Here is a 19985-nt window from a genome sequence, read left to right on the forward strand (position 1 = left end):
AGAAGAAACACAGGGTAAGGAGGAGTCAGCAATACAAACTTTGGTTGAATTACCAAAAAAAGGAACTCCTAGCAAACCTATTCAGCAGCTGAGTACTAACAAGTTGACCTTACAAGTCAGTACACCAAGCTCAAGTTCTACTAGGCTAGCTAGGACTATTCATTATGGTATTCCTGAGCTTGATGAAGAAATTCAAATACCCTATTATGATTCAAGCACTCTAACTGAGGAAAAGATGAATGAAATATAGAGTGCATTGGATAAAAGAAGGAGGCAAGAGGCAATCAGGAAAGACTTCAAATATAAGTAGGCAATGAATGAGATCAAAGATATATTCATGGATGCCTTCAGCCTACAACCTCCATATTCAAGCAGGCCAATCCTTGAGCAACTATCTGATATAGTTGACCAAGTGAATAATGAAGACCATGATACAAATGTAAAACTAATGGAATGGTCAAAAAAGAAGTTTCTAGGCAAGGTCAACCAAAAGATAGCTAATGGCATTATTTTGGGACAAGTTGACCTAGCTAAGAAATTGGAAAATGTAAAGATTGTGTTAGGGAACATCTTTTCCCTTTATAGAAAATTGTGTGATTTTTCCAGGTTCACACAAGAAATAAATCCAAAAATTTTGAACCTTGAGAGAAAACTAAAGCTCTCCAGCATGCAACTACCCTCAAATCTTGCACAAAGTGAGAAGCATTTTGCTCAAACGCTTCACACTCAGAGGGAATTAGCTACATTATCAGCAAAAGCAACCACTATTAAAGAAAAGCTTATACAAATACAAGTCTCTATCACTCCCCATTTGCAAGTCTTATACAAGGAGAAAATGTATGCAGAAACAGTCCTGAAGAAGGATCCAAATATTTCTACACATGAAGGACTTGTTGATCTAGCATCAGAGCTTGCAATCCAACACAAGTCATTGGATATTGCATTGAATAACTAGGATGCAGCTCTCAAAATTCTCCTTGAGGTAAATAAGACATTTTTGGCCAAGCATGGCATTACCATTTAGAATCCTTTGACATAAGTGTCAAAAAGGGGGAGAAAATATTCAAAGGGGGAGATATATTAAAGGAGGAGAAATGCATAAAGTAAAATAAGGAGATCACAGGATCAGAAGGCAAGAACAAGACAAAAACAAAGAACATCAGGCACAATGGCACACATTCATGACATGATAAGGCATAATCAACTAAGGGGGAGTCATAAGGTATATTGTTGTTCACAATATCTTTTTGAAATTTTGTAAGTGAAGAATGGACACATAAGGTTTAGATCATGAATGATGAGTTAAGTGTTTTTGACACTCATCTCAAAGGGGGAGATTGTTGATCAAATAAGTAAGATTGACAAATGAGTGTCAACACACTTAACCATTTTCACTATACATGTTGATTATACAATGGAAGCTGAGCCAGAACTCTAACACATCCCAAGTTATAGATAGTGCTGAGTAGACCAGAAGATAGTATGTGCCGAGCAGATGAGACCAATATGTGCTGAGTAACTCAGGATCCAACAAGAGTCAAGCATTGCAAAGTTAATAGGAGCTGAGCGATTCAAGAATTAGTAGAAGTCGAGCAATGCAAAAAATTAATAGTTTCCAAGTGGCACAGGAATTCTATAGGAGCCGAGTAATACAGGAAACAAAATGGATGCTGAACAATCCAGAATAGATGGTGCTGAGCATCAGTATTACTTCATGTGTCGAGCAATGCAAGATTAGCATAAGAGTTTGTGCCAATGCAAACCATGATGTGAAATGGTTATGCATGACTCATGATAGGATAAAAGGATAAGATCAAATCCTCACAACCACCTATGTGATCCTCATGCAGCCAATCAAAAAATTGGAGATTGCATGCAGCTAATAGGTGAATTTCAAGGGTTTGAGCAGGAACATTTGAATCAAGGATGCATAACAAACCACTAATCTTTATAAGGGAGTCTTGAAGCCATTGAACAATGTGAGAGTAAGAGAGGAAAGAAGATAGAAAGGCAAAGCCTATTATTAAGGTCATTGCATAACATTTGGTGTCAAAGATTTAGTGGAAAGGACGACATTTACACATCTAGTTGATTAGAACAAAACAAGGAACACAATCAACAGATTAGATCTAGCAGAGATCAGAGATTGAAGAATAGATCAAGAGCCCGAGATCAACATCAGAGATTGCATTAGATCAGGTGTATTATTCTAATACTCTCTCACAATTGTATTAGGAATTTGGAAATCCTATTGAGTTAGGTGGGTTTAACAACCTTATGTAAATCCTTTAATAGGGTGGCATTCTAAGTTGAATGTTCTTAAGTCCTCTAACAAGGCACACTCCTAATGAGATGTAGAAATCCTTTAACAGGGTCACATTTAATAGTGTGTTGTAGCCTTTAACAGGGCAAACCATCAGAAGTGGTTGAAATCAATTGCTGCAGTAATTTTGTGGGTATCATCCCCACCTTAGTTTTACCTTCTTATTCCTGGAGGGTTTCTGGGTTATCAAAATCTCAAGTGTTATGTGGTGATGCATGTTTGTTTCTCATGATTTTTCAATGTTTTTATGCATGCATGTTAATTTCAGTTATATGTTATTAAGAATTAAAAATAAAATAAAAAGGCTAGTACTTCTGATTCATCCCCCCTCTCAGAAGCACTCTTCCCATTAAGACATTCCAACACCCCCTTCCCTCTTAGTATTATCTATTTCTAACAATTGGTATCAGAATATAGTTACTTTGAATGGGCTTAACAACTTAAGTAAGATCCCAATGAATATGAAGAAAAACCTAGAAGAAGCTCTTGAGCAGATTGATCTTCATATAAAAGAAAGAGACACCTTGAAAGAGAGATATAAAGATGCAAAAGTGTACATTCTCAAAATGAAAGATGAGACTAATGATATGAAATATGGCAAGGAACCAATTGCACAAACCAATGACAATAATGTAGTAGGAGATCTTCAGAAGGAAAATGAGTTCTTGAAACATGAATTGAAAATAGTTGAGCTTAAGTTAAGTCTTAAGAAAAATGATGGCATTAGTGAACAAGGACTAAAAACTAAGAATGTAGGTCTTAGATCTTAGTTAAGTAAAGTTACATTTGAATTAGATACTATCAAGATTGAACACGTTGAGTTAGAGAAACAAAATATTATTGTGAAAGGAGAATTAACACAAGCTAAACAACAGTTAGAGAAACTTTATTCCAGTAGTGAGAAGATAGATCAATAGATATTTTATCAAAGACCTTCATATGACAAGAAATGACTAGGATATCTAATTGGAGAGAAATTAGCCAAGAAAGTTGAAATCACAAGAGAACCAGATTTAGTTACTAAATCCCCTAAGGAATCTAATCCAAGTAAGGTAGAATCAAGCACATTTACTGAAGTATCAAAGGAAGTTGAGTTAATTGATTTGATAGTTAAACCTGATGAACCTAAGAAACCAAAGCAAGTTGATGAACCACCCAAAAAAGTAAGACATGAGTTCAGAGGTAGATGTTTCATTTGTAATGAAGTTGGACATATGAAGAGAGATTGAATAGGTAAGTCTTTAAAGTCCATTACTAATTTCTATTGTTATAATTTTCATGGTTATGGACATAAGGTAGTAGATTGTAAGAAACCTAAATTTGATGGTATTAATGAGAATAGTAGAATGTTTAGGAATACTAACCCTGCAGGTAATGGAAGTGGTAGATCTCAAAGAAGATTTGATGATGAAAAAAAATTGATGGTGAAAGGAAGCAGTTTTGTTGTTACAAGTGTAACAACCCTAGACAATTGCAAGGAATTGCAGAGCACCTAAGAATTAGAATGGAACCAATCAAAGGAGGAATGCACCTATACATCAGTTATGTAATAACTTTGCACACACAACAAAATTCTATAGAATGGACAGAAGGAACCTTAACAAGAATCTTAATCACAAAAGGAACAACAACAAAGATAACATAAGGAATGAGAATGGAAGTGATAATAGTCAGAAAGAAGTAGTTAAGGAACATGTTGATGAGTTCAAGGAAGCATTTGTGAAAGTTAGTAATCCAAAGAGTTAACATACAGTATTGGAAGAATAATACTTTGATGCACCTAATGGAAAGTTGTACTCACAGATTGTTTGTGGCTCATCCTAATTCAATTAAGTAGTTCTAGCAGTAGCAGATCATCAGTTGGTTAGAATTGATATTAGAGATCAATTTAGATGTTGCACAATTAATAGAAGGTAGAAGACATAGAGAGGAAGCTATGGTTGAGTGTACAAAACTTGATATGATCGAAGTAAGTAGGGATTCTTAAATCAATCTTGCTGGTAAATAGAGACAATATTTTGAATCTATGGTAGATACACATTTAATACGTAGTGTGATTTGGAATGATTTAAGGATTGTAAGCAAGATTGAGTGTACCATTTGTTCATGCGAAGTTTATTGAGAAAATTGAAGAGTGATTTGACAATGAATTGAAGTGCGAAGTAAAGTTTGAAAAGCTAAAAGTTGCAAAAACCCTAAATCATGAATTTGAGGTATTTTTATGAAGTATTGAATCCAATTTATTCCAATATTTATAGATTATAGAGATATGGCTACTCAAAGAGTATATGATGTTAGTGATAGACAAAGGTATGAATTAAAGAAATACCCATTTATTTCTTTATTGGATGATCCATTGGATGATCCATTCAACAATCATGAATGGACCCAAATCATATTGAGTAAGGTACGTGATGATATGTTTTCATTAGGTAATGTGCTAGTTGTCATTGACAATGACCTGATTCATAATGTCACAGGATTAAGCAATGAAGGTTGTAATCTTATTAATGAGAATAATGTCAGGAAACTAGTTGAGATGCACCTGAAAATGAAGTTTGACAAAAGAATTATGAAGGTTGAACCTATTCAAAATAAAGGAGTTAAGTTGTTAACTAAGACATTAGGTACAACCTGAACCATGGATCAAGGGTTAACTTAGTACCAACCTTATTTATTCATGTGACATATGTAATGGCAGTTGAAGAAAGAAAGGTCAATTTATGCGAGATCATTAGAATGCAGTTGTTGGATAACATTACAAGACTAAAGAAGACTAAGCATGCAATATTCAGATTTGAGTCTCTATTAACTCATATATTTATTTATGTTTCAAGGAAGTTTCTTGGATTAATAAATTGGTATAGCAATGAGTGCACAATGAAGTTAGTGATTAAATGCTATAGATCCAAGCCTAAGAATGTGAAAGATGATGGCATAGATAGAATGATGAAGAGTTTCCAATTAGAGATGAAACTGAGGTATAGGATACCTCCTTCTATGGTGGAGAAATATAAGGATGATTTATGCTTCATGGTGGAGATTGAAAATACTTGCATGGAAGCAATCATTCCCAAAGTGAAATTTATTGAGCCTATGGGCTATGAGATGAGTGTAGAGCTAATTGAAGGGTATGCGCAGATCATACTTGAATCTGAGTAGGATATAGAATGTCCCAGATGGGGAAACTTTGAGGAGAGATAAAAAATAGTTCAGTATGAACTATAGAGTAAAGAGAGAAGAAAAAGGTTGAAAAGGAGATATATTTCATTCTCAAGGAATCTTGCATGACAAGGGAAGAGTTTAATGAGATTAAATGAATTGCATTGGAGATGAAGGCTAGAGGTCAAACTAAAGTGTTGGCAACAACTCTCATTGCTAAGGTAGGACCTTCAAAAGGAATAATTGTGGCACAACCTTGTGTGCAAGCTCCTATTGCACCTTATGCAGAAGTTGCACAACTGCAACTAGTAAGAGCTAGACATTAACAGACAAGGAGATAGCCAGAGGTGGAAGCGCCTACTGTGAAAAGGAAGTTTGGTAGATTGGTAAAGGTTGAGCAAGAACCTATACCATAAGAAAAGAAAAGGGTCAAGAAGAGTGCCATTAGACTAGGAAAGAGGAGAAAGACCATGTAGATAAGCAATTTTGAGAGTTCAAAAGATGATGCTGAAGATAAACCTATTGAATAAGATGCGTTGGAAGCAAGGACAACAACAGTCAAGAAAGCATGGAAACCTAAGGAAAAAAATCTGAATATGCAGATTATAAATGATGATAATTTTGTTCAGTTAAATAAATATTATAGTATATACAATTGTATGGATGGAAGACAATTAGAGAATTTTGTTATCAGAAATATGATTTTGAAGAATAAAAGGTTTGAGAGTATAAAAAATAAGATTCAGTTGATTAATAGGAAGAAAAGGGTAGTAGAAGAAGATCTGAACATGAGGATCACATCAATAAATAAGTTATGTGACACTGGATCAAAAGAAGACTCAGAAAAAGTTTTGAAGGGTATTGAACCCTTGCTAAGGAAAAAAAGAAGAGAAATTCTTAGAATGGGAGGCAATTATGAGGAAGTTAGGCAAGAGATAGAGGAGGCTATAGTAAACTATATGTCCTTGGTACCTAAGGTGAGTGCACAGACCAAACTTGATAGTCCAGTATATGTACAGGCATAAGAAGATGAAGAAGAGACATAGCAAGCACTTTCACCACCTTAGATTCTTATGGATACTAAATCCATACAACTGCATAGTACACACATAATAGTAGATGTCAAAGAAAATCCCTCTGCCGGATTTGACCAAACTATTGTTCACAATATCATTGCATATAGTAGCTCAGATGATGAGGAAGAAAATAAGAAGAAGAAGGAAGAACAAGAAAAGAGAAAACAAGAAACAAAAGAAAAGAAATAGAGGAAAATAAATGGAGGGAAGATGAACAAAGGAAGAAGAAAGAAGAAGAGGAGAAGAAGAAAAAAGAAGAAGAGGAGAAGAAGAGCAAATTTTTTTTAAAAAAAAAAAAAGAAGAGGAAGGAAAAATAAGAGGAAAAGAGAGAAAAAGAGAAGGAAGAAGAAAGAGGAAAAGAAGCTTAAGGCTACTATAACTTTAGTAGTATCAGTAGCTAGAACATCTAGTACCTATTCCATCTAATGATGAAGATCAAAAAGAACTAATGGGCACCTTGAGTAAATTATTTGAGAAAAACAAATACGTAAAGTCTTTGGAGAAGACTCTTGCTGAAGTCTTGGAGTGGATGTAGAAGACATTTTCCATATCTATAGAAAATTCATACTTTTAGATTAAGGAAAAAGAGTTGGTGAAGAACTTTGATAAGGAACTCATAACTTTAACCAAAGTAGCAGCAGTGCAAGTGCAAACACAACATGATGCATCACTATTTGACACAACATGCACAAATGTTAGGAATGATATGAAAACCTTAGATGTATGTATAAAGGAGATAAGGAAGAGCTTAGATGATGGTAAGAAGTTGTATGCACAGTATATAGTGTCTTACAATAGTTATTAGATTTTGATGCAAAGATCAAAGGCCATATGAGTGAGCTTTAGATACTCACTACTCAATTACAACAACCAGAGGTTAGAATTGAAGATTCTGAAACTAAAATTGAAAAAATTCACAATGCTATCAAAGGCATTGAGTTTGACAAGAATAAGCTATTAAGGAAATTCTCTATTCTCAGATAATATTTGTCACTCGAAGTTGTCTTTTCGTAGAGGTAGTTGGAGGAATGTCTTGCAACAAAGATATCCTATGACAAATTTACCTATACTGACTTGAGCACAGTTGAAGTGGCATCTTATGCACTTTGCACACTCATCGGTATATCAGATATAGTCCAAGGAAAATGGAAGAAGGACCTAGACAAGCTAAAGATTGATTTTACAGATTGTATATCCAGAATGACAAGTTGATTACTAGCAAGCAACAAGTTTTGTGATACAATTTTTGACACATTTATCATTAATGTCAAAGGGGGAGTATTATGTAGGAAAAATTGCATAGATGTAAATGTATATGTAAGAGGGAGCTTATGTATGTATCAATGTAAAGGAGTGATAAGGAATGTAATGATTCCTCAAAACATGAATAAAAATGTTATGTTTTGAAGGCAATTTTTGTGTAGTTATTTTTATGTGTTTTATTATGTATGACATCATTTTGGGACTTAGCCAATTTTTTCCAAATGTTGCCATCAATGCCAAAGGGGGAGATTTTTGGCAATATGGTTAGATAGATGTCTTGATAGTTGTCATTTATGGTAACATGTATTCAACATTTCATTTATGTATTTGGAGATAGAAAATTGTCTATGTTAGACAGTTTGCAGTAGTACAAAGAACAAATCTTAAGAGTACAGATGACTCATTTGAGAGTTAGCTTATGTGAAGCTAAGAGAGTTTTTGTGACACTATCATGATGATGTGGTTAAGTGTGCAGATGTGTATGAACAATACAATGCAAGTTATGATTAAAATGCTAGTGTGGGTATTTAATAGAACAGAATAGAGCATATTAGTAATTAGAGTTGTACAACCTTAGGAATTATTTTGGTTATAGAATGATTAATAAGTTATAATGATCCAAATTTATGGACATTATTTTATATTATGTAAAACATGTGAACACATGAAGACCAATTGAGCAGAGTTTTGTAAATGTGTAAGGTATAAGTAGAGTTCTTATATTGTGTAGTTAGTGGAGAAGTCGTGAGATGTTGTGATGTGATGTGAACTATTATGCAAGCCTTGCGTGATGTGAGATCTAATGTATGATCAAAGAAATTGTGAGTTATAGTAGTAAAGCAAGTATTGTATATCTACCTATCTTGTAAAGAACTAAATTGTATAATTGCATGTTAAGGTAGTGGGCTCTTCTTGCATACATTGTATTTGTTCTACCAACTCCTAACAAGGTTGAGGATTCTAACAAGGCCTAGTCTCCTAACAGGGACTCAAGACACTATATGTACTTCATCGACTCCTAATAGGGTCAATATCTTTAACATGATCCTATTATTTAGTGAATCATCTAGTGTGTATCATCCCTACTAGGGTTTTCCCTTGGCTAAGGTTTTCGTAGTTAACAAATAATGGTGTTATGAGTTATCTATGTGAATAGTTATATGTACTATTCAAAATTGTTTGCTTACTTTCCTATGCAAGTTATAAAGTAATTAACAATATACAATTATGGGAAAAAGTTGTTAGAATACTAATTCACCTCCCTCGCTCTTAGTATTATCTATTTCTGACAATTATTGCATGGCTCCCCATAGGAACATTATTACTTTTGGAAGGAACTTTTTTGCCTATCTTAGGTGTAATCATAAGTTAGAAAAATTAGGTTGTAACAACATTTAATAGTGTGTTCTCCAATGTTTGACTTATCCCATGTCAACTTGTTTGGTTTAATTTTTAAGTTTATAACCCTGGTATCTAATATGTTTGCTATTTCCTCTTTTTGTATTTCAACACGTGGACTTTTGTCTAAAATCATCCATTTCCATCCCAAGCTTGGACTTTTATATGGAAAACACATACTAATCTTGTCACCTTGAAGATTTTTCAAAATATCTATATTGGTTCTTTTAATTAAAGTTTTATCTATACTAGAGTATTTGTAGTGCCTCTCATGTTTGTAGTCTATACCTTGTTTATTTTGATTCAAGAGATACTTGTACTCATGTTATTATTTCTACATTTGAGATGACCTAAGGGTTGGATGTTATATTCTGATTTTAGTATCATAGATGTTATACTACTATGTTGTGTAGTTGATCATATTTTCATGTTGATTTCATTTTGAGATGACAGTATGTTTGATGATGATATCTGGTTATCTGGAATTTGGACATACTTCCAATTATGTTATTTGTGTTGGATTTAATGCTATGGTTAATTATTCATTCTTGCTTCATTATGCTTTATGCAAATATGAGTGATGTAAATGGATTATTTTAGTAGAATTGAATAAATCGTTAAATTAGGTATTTAATGCATTTATTGCTTTAGCTATGTAATATATGCTATTGCACTTGATCATGTGTTTTAGTGTGTAGGATTTATATCCCTAGTAGTGGCACATGGAGTTAGTGATTCAGATGTTCATTTTACCAATATCATCCCTGTATGGTTGACAAATATCATTTAATTGTTTAATTAAACCTTTTGATGATTTTTTTAAATCTGAAATCATTTGCATTATGTGACTAGACTCATGAGTGCCTCTATGCATTTATAGATTCCCATTGTCACGAAAGTTGTTAAGGAAATTTTAGTGATTTTGGGTTTTCAAGCTTTTAATTTTATTGAATTTAATTTCTGGTAGCTTTGCCATAGACGAACTCCTATTTCTAGAAATAACTTATTTTTGTTTGGGTCAATTTAGGGTTTAACTAGGTTGGCTAGTTATTTACCCTAACAATTATTCACTCAAAAAGTGAATAAGTATTGAAAGAGGAAATTAATTCCTCATCTCACTTTTGCAAATTACAAAATTGAGAGCTTTTCTTAGAATCCTCTTGTAGAGGATCACATTTTTGTTCATTGTGAGAGCTACGGGCATTGGATCTTCACGAGGTCAATCTCGTTGGGTCTGGCTTGGGGAGACCTTGTTGTGCTATGATTTTTGATAGATGCTATGGGTTACTTATTTGATTTTATTGTTTCCTATTTCAATCCCTTTTGTTGTCAGGCAGGGCTCTCTTGTTTTCTTGTTTCAACTTAGTTTTTGGTTATATTTCTAGTAACTATTTGTTAGGAGGCTGAGAAAAAGTACCTCTAAAGGATATAAATATATAGCACAAGATGACTTAATAATAGGAGATGTCAATAAGATATATCTAATTTTTAATAATGATTTGTTAAATTCTAGTTGCAATAATATCCAAGTTAGAATATGCTAGTCTTCTAGTGAAACCTTTGATAGATGTCCATATATGGGAAGGATGCTAGAAAAGGTCTAGGAATCTAATTTTATACTTGCAATGAGCATTTTCTTGAAATTTTATAAAGGCATTAACCAACTGTCAAGTTATGGAAATTCTTTAGGTTTTTAAAATGGTCCAAAATAATCTCTACTGGGAATAAGAGCTTATAAGCCACCTTACTTGCATAGTAATACTTTTTATGGAGGCTTCCACACAAGACTATCATACTATACCTTTTATTTTACAAAATCAATTGCCAATATATTCATTACAACCCAAATTTAAAGAAGACACTCTTATAGTTTTGATATATCTAAAGGACATCCAATATTTATAAGTCATCTTGCACTATATATTTATGTCCTCTACAATAGTGGAGCTTGGTGTTTTTTAGTAAGAATTCCTTTCATCATAATAAAAAGGAGGAGCTATTCAAGGCTAAGATGATAAAGATGGTATGCCTAGGGATTCACCTTCTATAGAATAAAATTAAGAAAGTAAAATTTCAATCCTCACAAAGTTTAGATAATCAGTAAGTAAAGTTTCATTTATTTATTTATTGATAACATTTCAAACATAAAAATACACACTAAAAGTTCACAATTTTCTCAATTTAGATCAAGCATTAGTGTCTAGAAATATTGTGTTGGAATTTATGCTTATTGTTCCAATATGGAAATTTTCCCTCTCTCCATTCAAGGCTATGATCATTTATGTTTTGAATGACAATACAATTATAAGTATTTCAAAGGATCATGTCAACCCTTCTCTAATGCTTGATGACTAGATATTAAAGGAAATTTTTGCAATGGGTTTTGTATGGGAAATATACCTTGTAATAATGATTGTGAATTTTTTGGTGTAAAGAACAAGACTGATATTTTCTCAAACAAATGTGGTGCTTAATCATTAGGGACAATCGAGATAAAAAATGGCTACATTATACTCACAAGTCAATATTGTAACCCATGCTCTTAATATTTGTCACAGGATCCCAAAGCTATTCATGTTTAGAGAAGCATAGGCTTATGCTTATGAGTGCTTTTATGATCACTTAGCTGGTTGCAACATTTGTCGTTGTCTATGTCAATTTAGGCTTTGCATATATCTATAATTTGGTATAGATTGAATCAACTATGTAACTAATAATTTCTTGTAGATTGAATCAACCAATTCTAATCTTTTATACCAAACAAAACTATATATATATTCCTCATCTACAAGATAGTACTTGCGGCAATAGTAAAAGAGATATAAGAGTTCAATTTTAGAACTTACACCATAGCGATGGAGATCAACAATTGATGACATGGAAATTTGAGATCGATTATTAGTGAAGTCAAGAGGGCATTGAGGAGGAGGAATGTGCACCATGAGAGCCACTCAAATGAAGAATGTGGTAGGGTTTAAAATGGGCTCTACTACGATTTGTACGGCCTTTGTTTGAATCCTTATTGGTTTCCACTGGTTGTCATTCTACATTTACTATGGGATTATTTTCATTTATAATGAGTTTAACCTTCTTCAACCCCAGTTGATGCTGATGCTGGAGTTGTTGCTGCTAATAGAGATCATGGATCTGCCAACCAAATGCTTGCACAAGTTTGTCCCCAAAGTGTTCCACAAGGTAATTCCTCTCCTGATATTATTTTGAATGCAAAGGAGTTTGATAGTGCATGCACATGGCTATAACAACAAACCCTCATTGGGTATTTTGTGGGTCATACTCCTTCTAAAAGCACACTGTGGGAATGGGTTTCCAAGGTTTGGACACCTAAGGGTGTTTGCCTTGAAGGCGTTCAAAGTCATACCAAATGGTTTTTCCTTTTTCATTTTGCCAATATAAGCCAAGTTGAACATGTTTTTTTGCTAGGCTCCTGGACTGTTAAGTTCTTCCTCTTAGTTTTTCAGCACTGGTTGCAAGATTTTTCTATTTTGATGATTAGAAACTCAAGGTACCCATTTCAGTGGAGTTTGTTGGGCTTCCGATTCCTTGCCGGTCTTTTTTACTTACTATTGCACAAACCATTAGCAAGGTTATTTTCCTTGAACTGGACAATTTTTTCAATGCTTGTCCCAAATGTAGGCTTTGTGTTGAGGTCAACCTATCTAGGGACCTCAAAGATATAGTGAAAATACAAATAGGTGGTACCACTTTTTCTTAGAAGGTACTTTACCTTAACCTTTCAAATACTTGCTACTGGTGCTAGTCACCTAAGCATAAGATTAGGGACTGCCCCTTTTTGGACTGTAACCATCCCTTTGCTTCAGAAACCAAGCCCACTTTAGCTGCCAAGAAATATGATGGACTATGGTGGTGAAAAAAGGGAAAGGTTTGACTACAGCTAAGGCAAGATCTATTCATGTGGATCATGATAAATCTAGTTCAAGCTAGATACCCATTGAATTCCCAATTCTATTGCTCCCTTTGCCTCCTATTTCAAACCCTAGAGGCCAAGGGATAGTGGGTCTTCATACTCTAAACCTGCATCATCTTTGGACTTAGGCACCACAAGTAGCGTCGATGATTGCCTAGCAAAAGCTTTGCCAATTTTGTAGTCCAGATGACTACAATGAGTTTTTTGATAATGGGGAGAAGCTTCAAAGGGTTATTGCTATTGATGACCCTTCTTTTGAACCCTCTTTTTTGTACAACAATTTCTCCTCTATTGGGGATGAGGATGACATGTAAGCTGAGTTACCATGAATTGCATGTCATGGAATGTACGGGGGCTAATAGACCTCCCAAGAAAATATTTTATGCGTGATACCAAATGTTGATTTGATCTTGATGTGCTTTCCCTCTAGGAAGTTAAAGTGGCTAGGTTTCTTCTTACCTCAGCCTGTCGTGTTATTTGGCTGGATAGTACCATTTTTGCTTCTTAGCTTGAAGCTAGTCAAGGTGGTGTTGTTACTCTTCTCTCCCCTCATTTACTTTCCTCTATTTTTTTGCATGGTTCTAACCCTATGCGTAGGGTAGTTTGGATTTTGTTGTCTTTTTAGAATCACTCTTTTTGTATTGTTAACATTTATGCTCCCAATGATGTTGTTGAACGTTCACACTAGTGACATTGGTTGGCAGATCATTTTCCACCTATGACATGGGTTTTCTATGGGGGCTTCAATATGGTTGAATTGGCCTCTGACAAGGAAAGTCTTCTACCCTTTAGGTGGGTAGCTAGTAAATGAGAGGCCTGGTTTTATATGTGGAATAAATTATGACTTTTTGATCCTAATGTTACTCGTTGCTGCCCCTGATGGGATTTGGCACACTTGGTCCAATTTTTGAGCAAGATCTGACAAAGTTTCTAAAAGACTTGATAAGGCTATAATTTTTGTGAAGTCCTTTTTCTCCTTTTCTCAAAAGCTTGCCTTGCCTATCATTCCTCTACCTGATGTGATGTTGTCATATCATTCCCCCATCCTTTTTTCCATCACTTGGCAAACAACTTAGCCTTTCCTATAGAAAACCTAGTTATACCTCAATACATTGCTACTATCCCATTTGCCAACTGTTGCTCACATCTTACATGTCTGGAATCTTAACCCTCAACCCTATAATCACCTTGGTTGGATTAGATGTTGGAATGATGCTATCCTTCATACTGCAAGATTTCTTTGTATTTATAGCAAACAACATGCTATGTATTGCAGGCAATCTTATGAAGCCACTACTCTTGATCTATGTATGACATCTAAGGATCTTTCCATGAATTCATTTGATATAGAACTCTAGGTTTCAGCCCACCTACAACCTTTGGCATCATAAGAAAATTGCAAATAGTTATGTTGCTAGGGGAGTTCAGATCAAAGCCCATCTCCATTGGTTGAAGGTCAACAATCAAGCTTCCAAGGAATTTTTTAGTGCTTTGAGGGTTTGTCATTCTGCTATGGGTATCAAGCACATTCAGGAAGATCAACAAGTTTTCACCAACCTACCTAATATTCTCTAGGTTTTTTTGTATTACTATGAGCAGGTTTTTACAACTCAAGGGCCCTCTATTGTGTGTGAGAAAGTGCTACAAGCTTGCCTTGTTGTTACTCCCAATAGGCTTGCTCTTCAATAGTATGCCTTTTTTGAACAAAAACTTACTCTCGTAGACTCAAAGGAAGCTATCTAATCAATGGCTGATGATAGAGCCCCTAGATGTGATGGATTCCCCTATGAGTTCTACAAGAGATTTTGGGATGACATTGGCCCTGATTTGCTTCTGGTTTATCTTGAAGCTTATAATTCTAATTCATTAGTCAACATTATCAATAAAGGGAATATCAAATTCATACCTAAAGCTAGATATCTTGAAGAAATCTAAAATTGGAGGCCCATCACTTTTTTGAATGTCTCCTACAAGATCATTTCCAAAGCCCTCTCTCTTAAAATTTGACATTTGCTCCCTTAGATTGTTCGACCTGAATAAACTGGCTTCATTAAGTCTTGTTATATCTTGGACAACATCATTTTTGTCTAGGAAGGAATGGAATGGGCTAGGCAGTCTAAGCAGTAGACCCTTTTCTTGAAGATTGATTTTGTCAAAGCATATGACTGTATTGAATGGCCCTTTATTCTTGCTATGCTTCAAGCTCAAGGTTTTGGCCCAATTTTTTGTCAATCAGTGTGGATGCTATTTGGAGAGACCTCTACTTGCATCACCATTTATGATCATCAATCTAAAGCTTTTGGGCTCTTCAGATCTATTCACCAAGGTTGTCCTCTTGCACCTTCTCTCTATGTTTTGGCAGCTAAGGGTTTTGGTTATTTGCTGACAAATGCCAACTCTTAAGGTTTGGTGTGTGGTATTTCTTTACCAAAGTCAACCTCTTAGCTGGTCAGTGGCCATTTTGTAGATGATTCTTTCCTCACCTTGATTAAGGATGAGGAAAATATTGCTAATGCTTTGCAATGTTTAGATACTTTTTGTCTTGCTTCAAGGTCTACTATTTAATGGCACAAAACCCTTTGCTATAGATAATCTTCTCTACTAGGACCTCTTTGGTTGCAGAAATATGAATGAAAATAAGTTCAACATGGCAGAAATTTTAAATTTATAAGCATTCCCTTTTCTTTTCAAGCATCTCCTGTGGAGTTATGGAATGATGTGCTAGCTCAAATTGAGAAAAAGCTGGAATATTGGATTACTAAGCCCTTGTCACTTGCAAAAAAGTTTCAAATATGCTTTAAAGTGCTTGCTACTACTCATGTATATTATTCTTCTTGTTGGGCTCCCTCCATAGCCTTGTACCTTAAGCTTGAATGTCTACTTAGGGACTTTCTTTGGGCCTCTAATGCTATGGATCATGGCTTTTACAGAGTGGTCTAGGATTTTTGTTGCTTACCCAAGGATTTTGGTGGTCTTGGTTTGCTTTTCACCCACAAGTAGGGGATAGCTCTCTATGCCAAATGGGTCATATGTGCTCTCACTGGAGATGAGTCCTAGAAACTTTTATTACATCACTACATTTCTTCAAGTTTTTTGGTTAGCCATCCATCCTAGAAGGGGATTAGTTTTCAAAGCTGTCTTGTGACTCCAAAACTTGTTCAAATTTAGGGCATTTTTATTGCTAAGAGTATTTGGAAATCCTAGGAAGCCATTAAGCCTTGGCTTCACTAGGTCGGTAATGGATTTAGAGATGGGCTCTCGATGAATCAACAAAACCTCTAGTGGTTGCCCTTATTTTCCATTCAAGGGGTGCCTTTAGCAAAAATTCAAGGAGCCAATGCTCTGAATTTGTTTCAGAGGGGCATCAAGACACCCAAAAATTTATTCTCTAGGGTTACAATGAGCCTTTTCTCATGGGAGGATTTGTAGGTGCAATTTAGGCTTATCTGTCCAAATTGATAGATAATTGATCTTCTAGTTTCTATGGTTCCTCCTAATTTGTTACACAAACTAGGAATTTACTCATCCCGTTTGTGGTGGAAAGATTGTAAGTGATACCCTGCCACTCTAATGGCCAACTACAAGCCCAGGTTGGGGTATCAGTGGTTGGTGCCCCATCTTGATTCAATGATTGATACCCTTAATAAGCGTTGGCATTTGCATTATTCTCATAAGATTTGGAGTCTTAGATTTTCCACTATTTTGCATCTATTAATGAGCCAAAGATTTCTCACTTTTCTTCGTGTCTCCTCTTCTAGGGCTTGCCTTTGGGTCCTTGGCTCCAACATCTGGGAGTTCCTGATCCTCAATGCCCTTTTTGTGGCCAACCTAAAATCTTTCTACATAATTTTTGGTTTTATAGAAGAGCTCATAATTGTTGGCTCTAGATTTTTTATTTCTTCAAGCCTTTTCATCCAAAGGCCTTCACTTGGTAGATGGTGGTTCTGGGTGATGCTCCTAGACTCCCATTTAGATATGCCTGGATTTGGCATGCTTTTAGAATGGATTTACTGTTCATAATTTGGAAAGGTCACAATGCTATTTTATTCTTTTGCAGCTTTCTTGCTATTTATGTAGCAATTTACTCTAAAGCACATATATGTAATAATGTCATGATGCATATTCAAGTATAAACTAACAAAGTCACCCTAGAAGTGGCTTACCTTTAGGACCTACTTTCTCACTAGGGAAATACCCCTTGTACAATTGCGTGTGTGCCTCTGGATGCTTTCTCTGGTGACCATACTCCTCCTCATGGTCATCGAAGAGGTCAAAGTGGTTCTGCTTGCCACTCATAGACCCCTAGCTTAGAGCCCCCTCAGTGCTCTCCCAATGGAGGCTTTCATGGATGTCGCTAATTAGCCTCACCTCCTCATAGGTTAGGCTCAAGTTGGTGGTTGGTGGCTCCCTTACTACTGCTGATGTGGGTTGGCCATCTGCTCCCTGTGACCACAATACTGTAAGGCTCATATAGATGAATTCCACAAGCTTAGGTAAGGCTTTTTGATGATAGATCAATATGAAAAGCAATTTCTTGGGTTGAGATAGTACTCGAACTATCACCATGATGAGGCACTCCTCATTCAATATTTTTTTAGGGGCCTTAGGGACTCTATCATTGGGGATGTATGTGTTCACCAACCGAGGACACTTTCACTTATTGTGGAGAAGGCAAGAATCATTGAGAACAATGTGGCTAGGGAGTTTAGTGGTAGATCAGATCTCAAAACCAAAGCACACAAATTTTAGGGCAAGATGCCTAGTATGCTCAGTCCTCTAGAAAGGGCCAAGCGTAATCAACACTTTTTTAAGGTGGTAGTAAACGTACTAAGCAGTGATGCCAGCATTCCTTTCAGAAGGATGGATAGATTTTAGTTACCATAGGAGGGAAGGGATGAGACTGGAGTCATGGGTAGAAGGCTCACCAAGATTTCCCTCCCCAAAGTGGTTAGTAAAACTCTGGTAGGGATAGTGCACCATAGTCTAGTGCTACTCAGGGTGGTCGTGGAATAGGTTCCAACTTTGTGGGAAACTATTATTCTTGTAGCCAGCCTAGTCAAAAATCTTTTGGGTATCATATTAAACCATTTATAGGACCTAGTAAAGGTACAACTAGATCAGAGCCTATTGTGGGAGATGCAGGTAGGAGTCATTGAATCTTTGTAGTAGTTGATAACCCTCAAGCTGAGCATCAAGGTATGCTAGTTGAGGCTATAGGTATGTTGCATGGTATTTCATATTTAGTTTTATTTGAAATAGGTGCTTCTGATTCTTTTATTTCACCATCTCTTGTTTAGTGATGTGGGCTAGTGGCAACACATCAAGTTGATAGATGACAAGTTAAGTTAGCCACATGATCCAAAGTGGTTATAGACTCCTTAGTCCATGATTGTATTTTGAACTTGGGTACCTTCACCACCATAATGGATCTTCATATCCTATCTTTAGGATTGTACAATATTGTGTTGGGCACATATTGGTTAGCTACCCATTAGGAAAATATAGATTGCCATCATAAGGTTGTACAGTGTATTGATGACATAGGTGGGTAGATGGAACTTGTAGGGGTTTAGAGACTAGTCTCACTTCAGATGATCTTAGCTAATTAGTTGAAGCAAAGTGTGCAAAAGGGTTGTTAGTTGTTTGTAGTGTCTTTTAGTGATCTTGAGGAAGCTGAGAGCCATATGATGACACATGATGATCACCCACTCCTTTGTGAGTATGTAGATGTGTTTCCTAAGGAGATAATTGGTATCCTACCATAGCATGACATTGACTTTTGAATCGATCTTGTACTAGGAGTAGAGCCAATTTCATGAGTTCCTTACCACATGACTACTCAGAAGTTAAGTGAGATCATATTGTAGTTGGAGGAATTGTTGGCCAAGGGCCATATTCATCCTAGTGTATCCTTATGGGTGCACCAGTCATCTTTATGAAGAAGAAAGATGGATCATTGCATTTATGCATTGACTACTGACAGTTGAATAAGGTGACAATGAAGAGCCAGTATCCTTTGTCAAGGATAGATGACTTGTTTGATTAGATGAAGGGAGCACGAGTGTTCTCAAAGAGGTAGTGGGTCATGTGTTCTTGGATGACATATTAATATGTTCAAAGACTATTGAGGAACATGAGGTCCATTTGCACCAGGTATTGCAGTGCTTGAGAGATCATCAGTTGTATGAAAACTTGGGTAAATGTGGACTCTTCTAGTCTAAGTTGAAGTATTTGGGGCATATCATCACTAGTGATGGTATTGCAGTGGATCGAGAGAAAATTTGAGCTATCATAGATTGGTTGGTACCCACTAATATTTTGAAGGTTCATGGTTTCATGGGATTGGTGAGTTACTACCACCGCTTCGTGAAGGATTTCTCACGAGTGGCTCATCCCATCACTTTTTTTCAATGGACAGGGAAGAGGTATGCTTGGTCAAATTAGTGTGAGGCAACATTTAATGCTCTTAAGGAGTGTTTGACTAGTGCACCAGTCCTTGTAGTGCCTTATCCTGTAGGTGATTTCATGGTTTGCACAGATGCTTCATTGGAAGTTATGGGTGCGGTGTTGATGCAGGATGGTAAAGTGATTGCATATGAGTCTAGAAAACTCAAGGACCATGAGCTTAACTACCCCACTCATGATTTGGAACTTGTGGCCATAGTGCATGCTCTTGTTAATTAGAGACATTTCCTTTTGGGACCTAGGTTTGAGATGCATAGTGATCATAGGAGCTTGCAGTATATTTTTACTCAACCAAACCTAAATGCACGACATCCTTGTTGGATGGAGTTCCTATTTGAATATGATTTTGTG

Source organism: Cupressus sempervirens, chromosome 5, assembly GCF_028749045.1.
Source record: "Cupressus sempervirens isolate cs-2001-9-10 chromosome 5, ASM2874904v1, whole genome shotgun sequence".
Taxonomy (NCBI): Eukaryota; Viridiplantae; Streptophyta; class Pinopsida; order Cupressales; family Cupressaceae; genus Cupressus; species Cupressus sempervirens.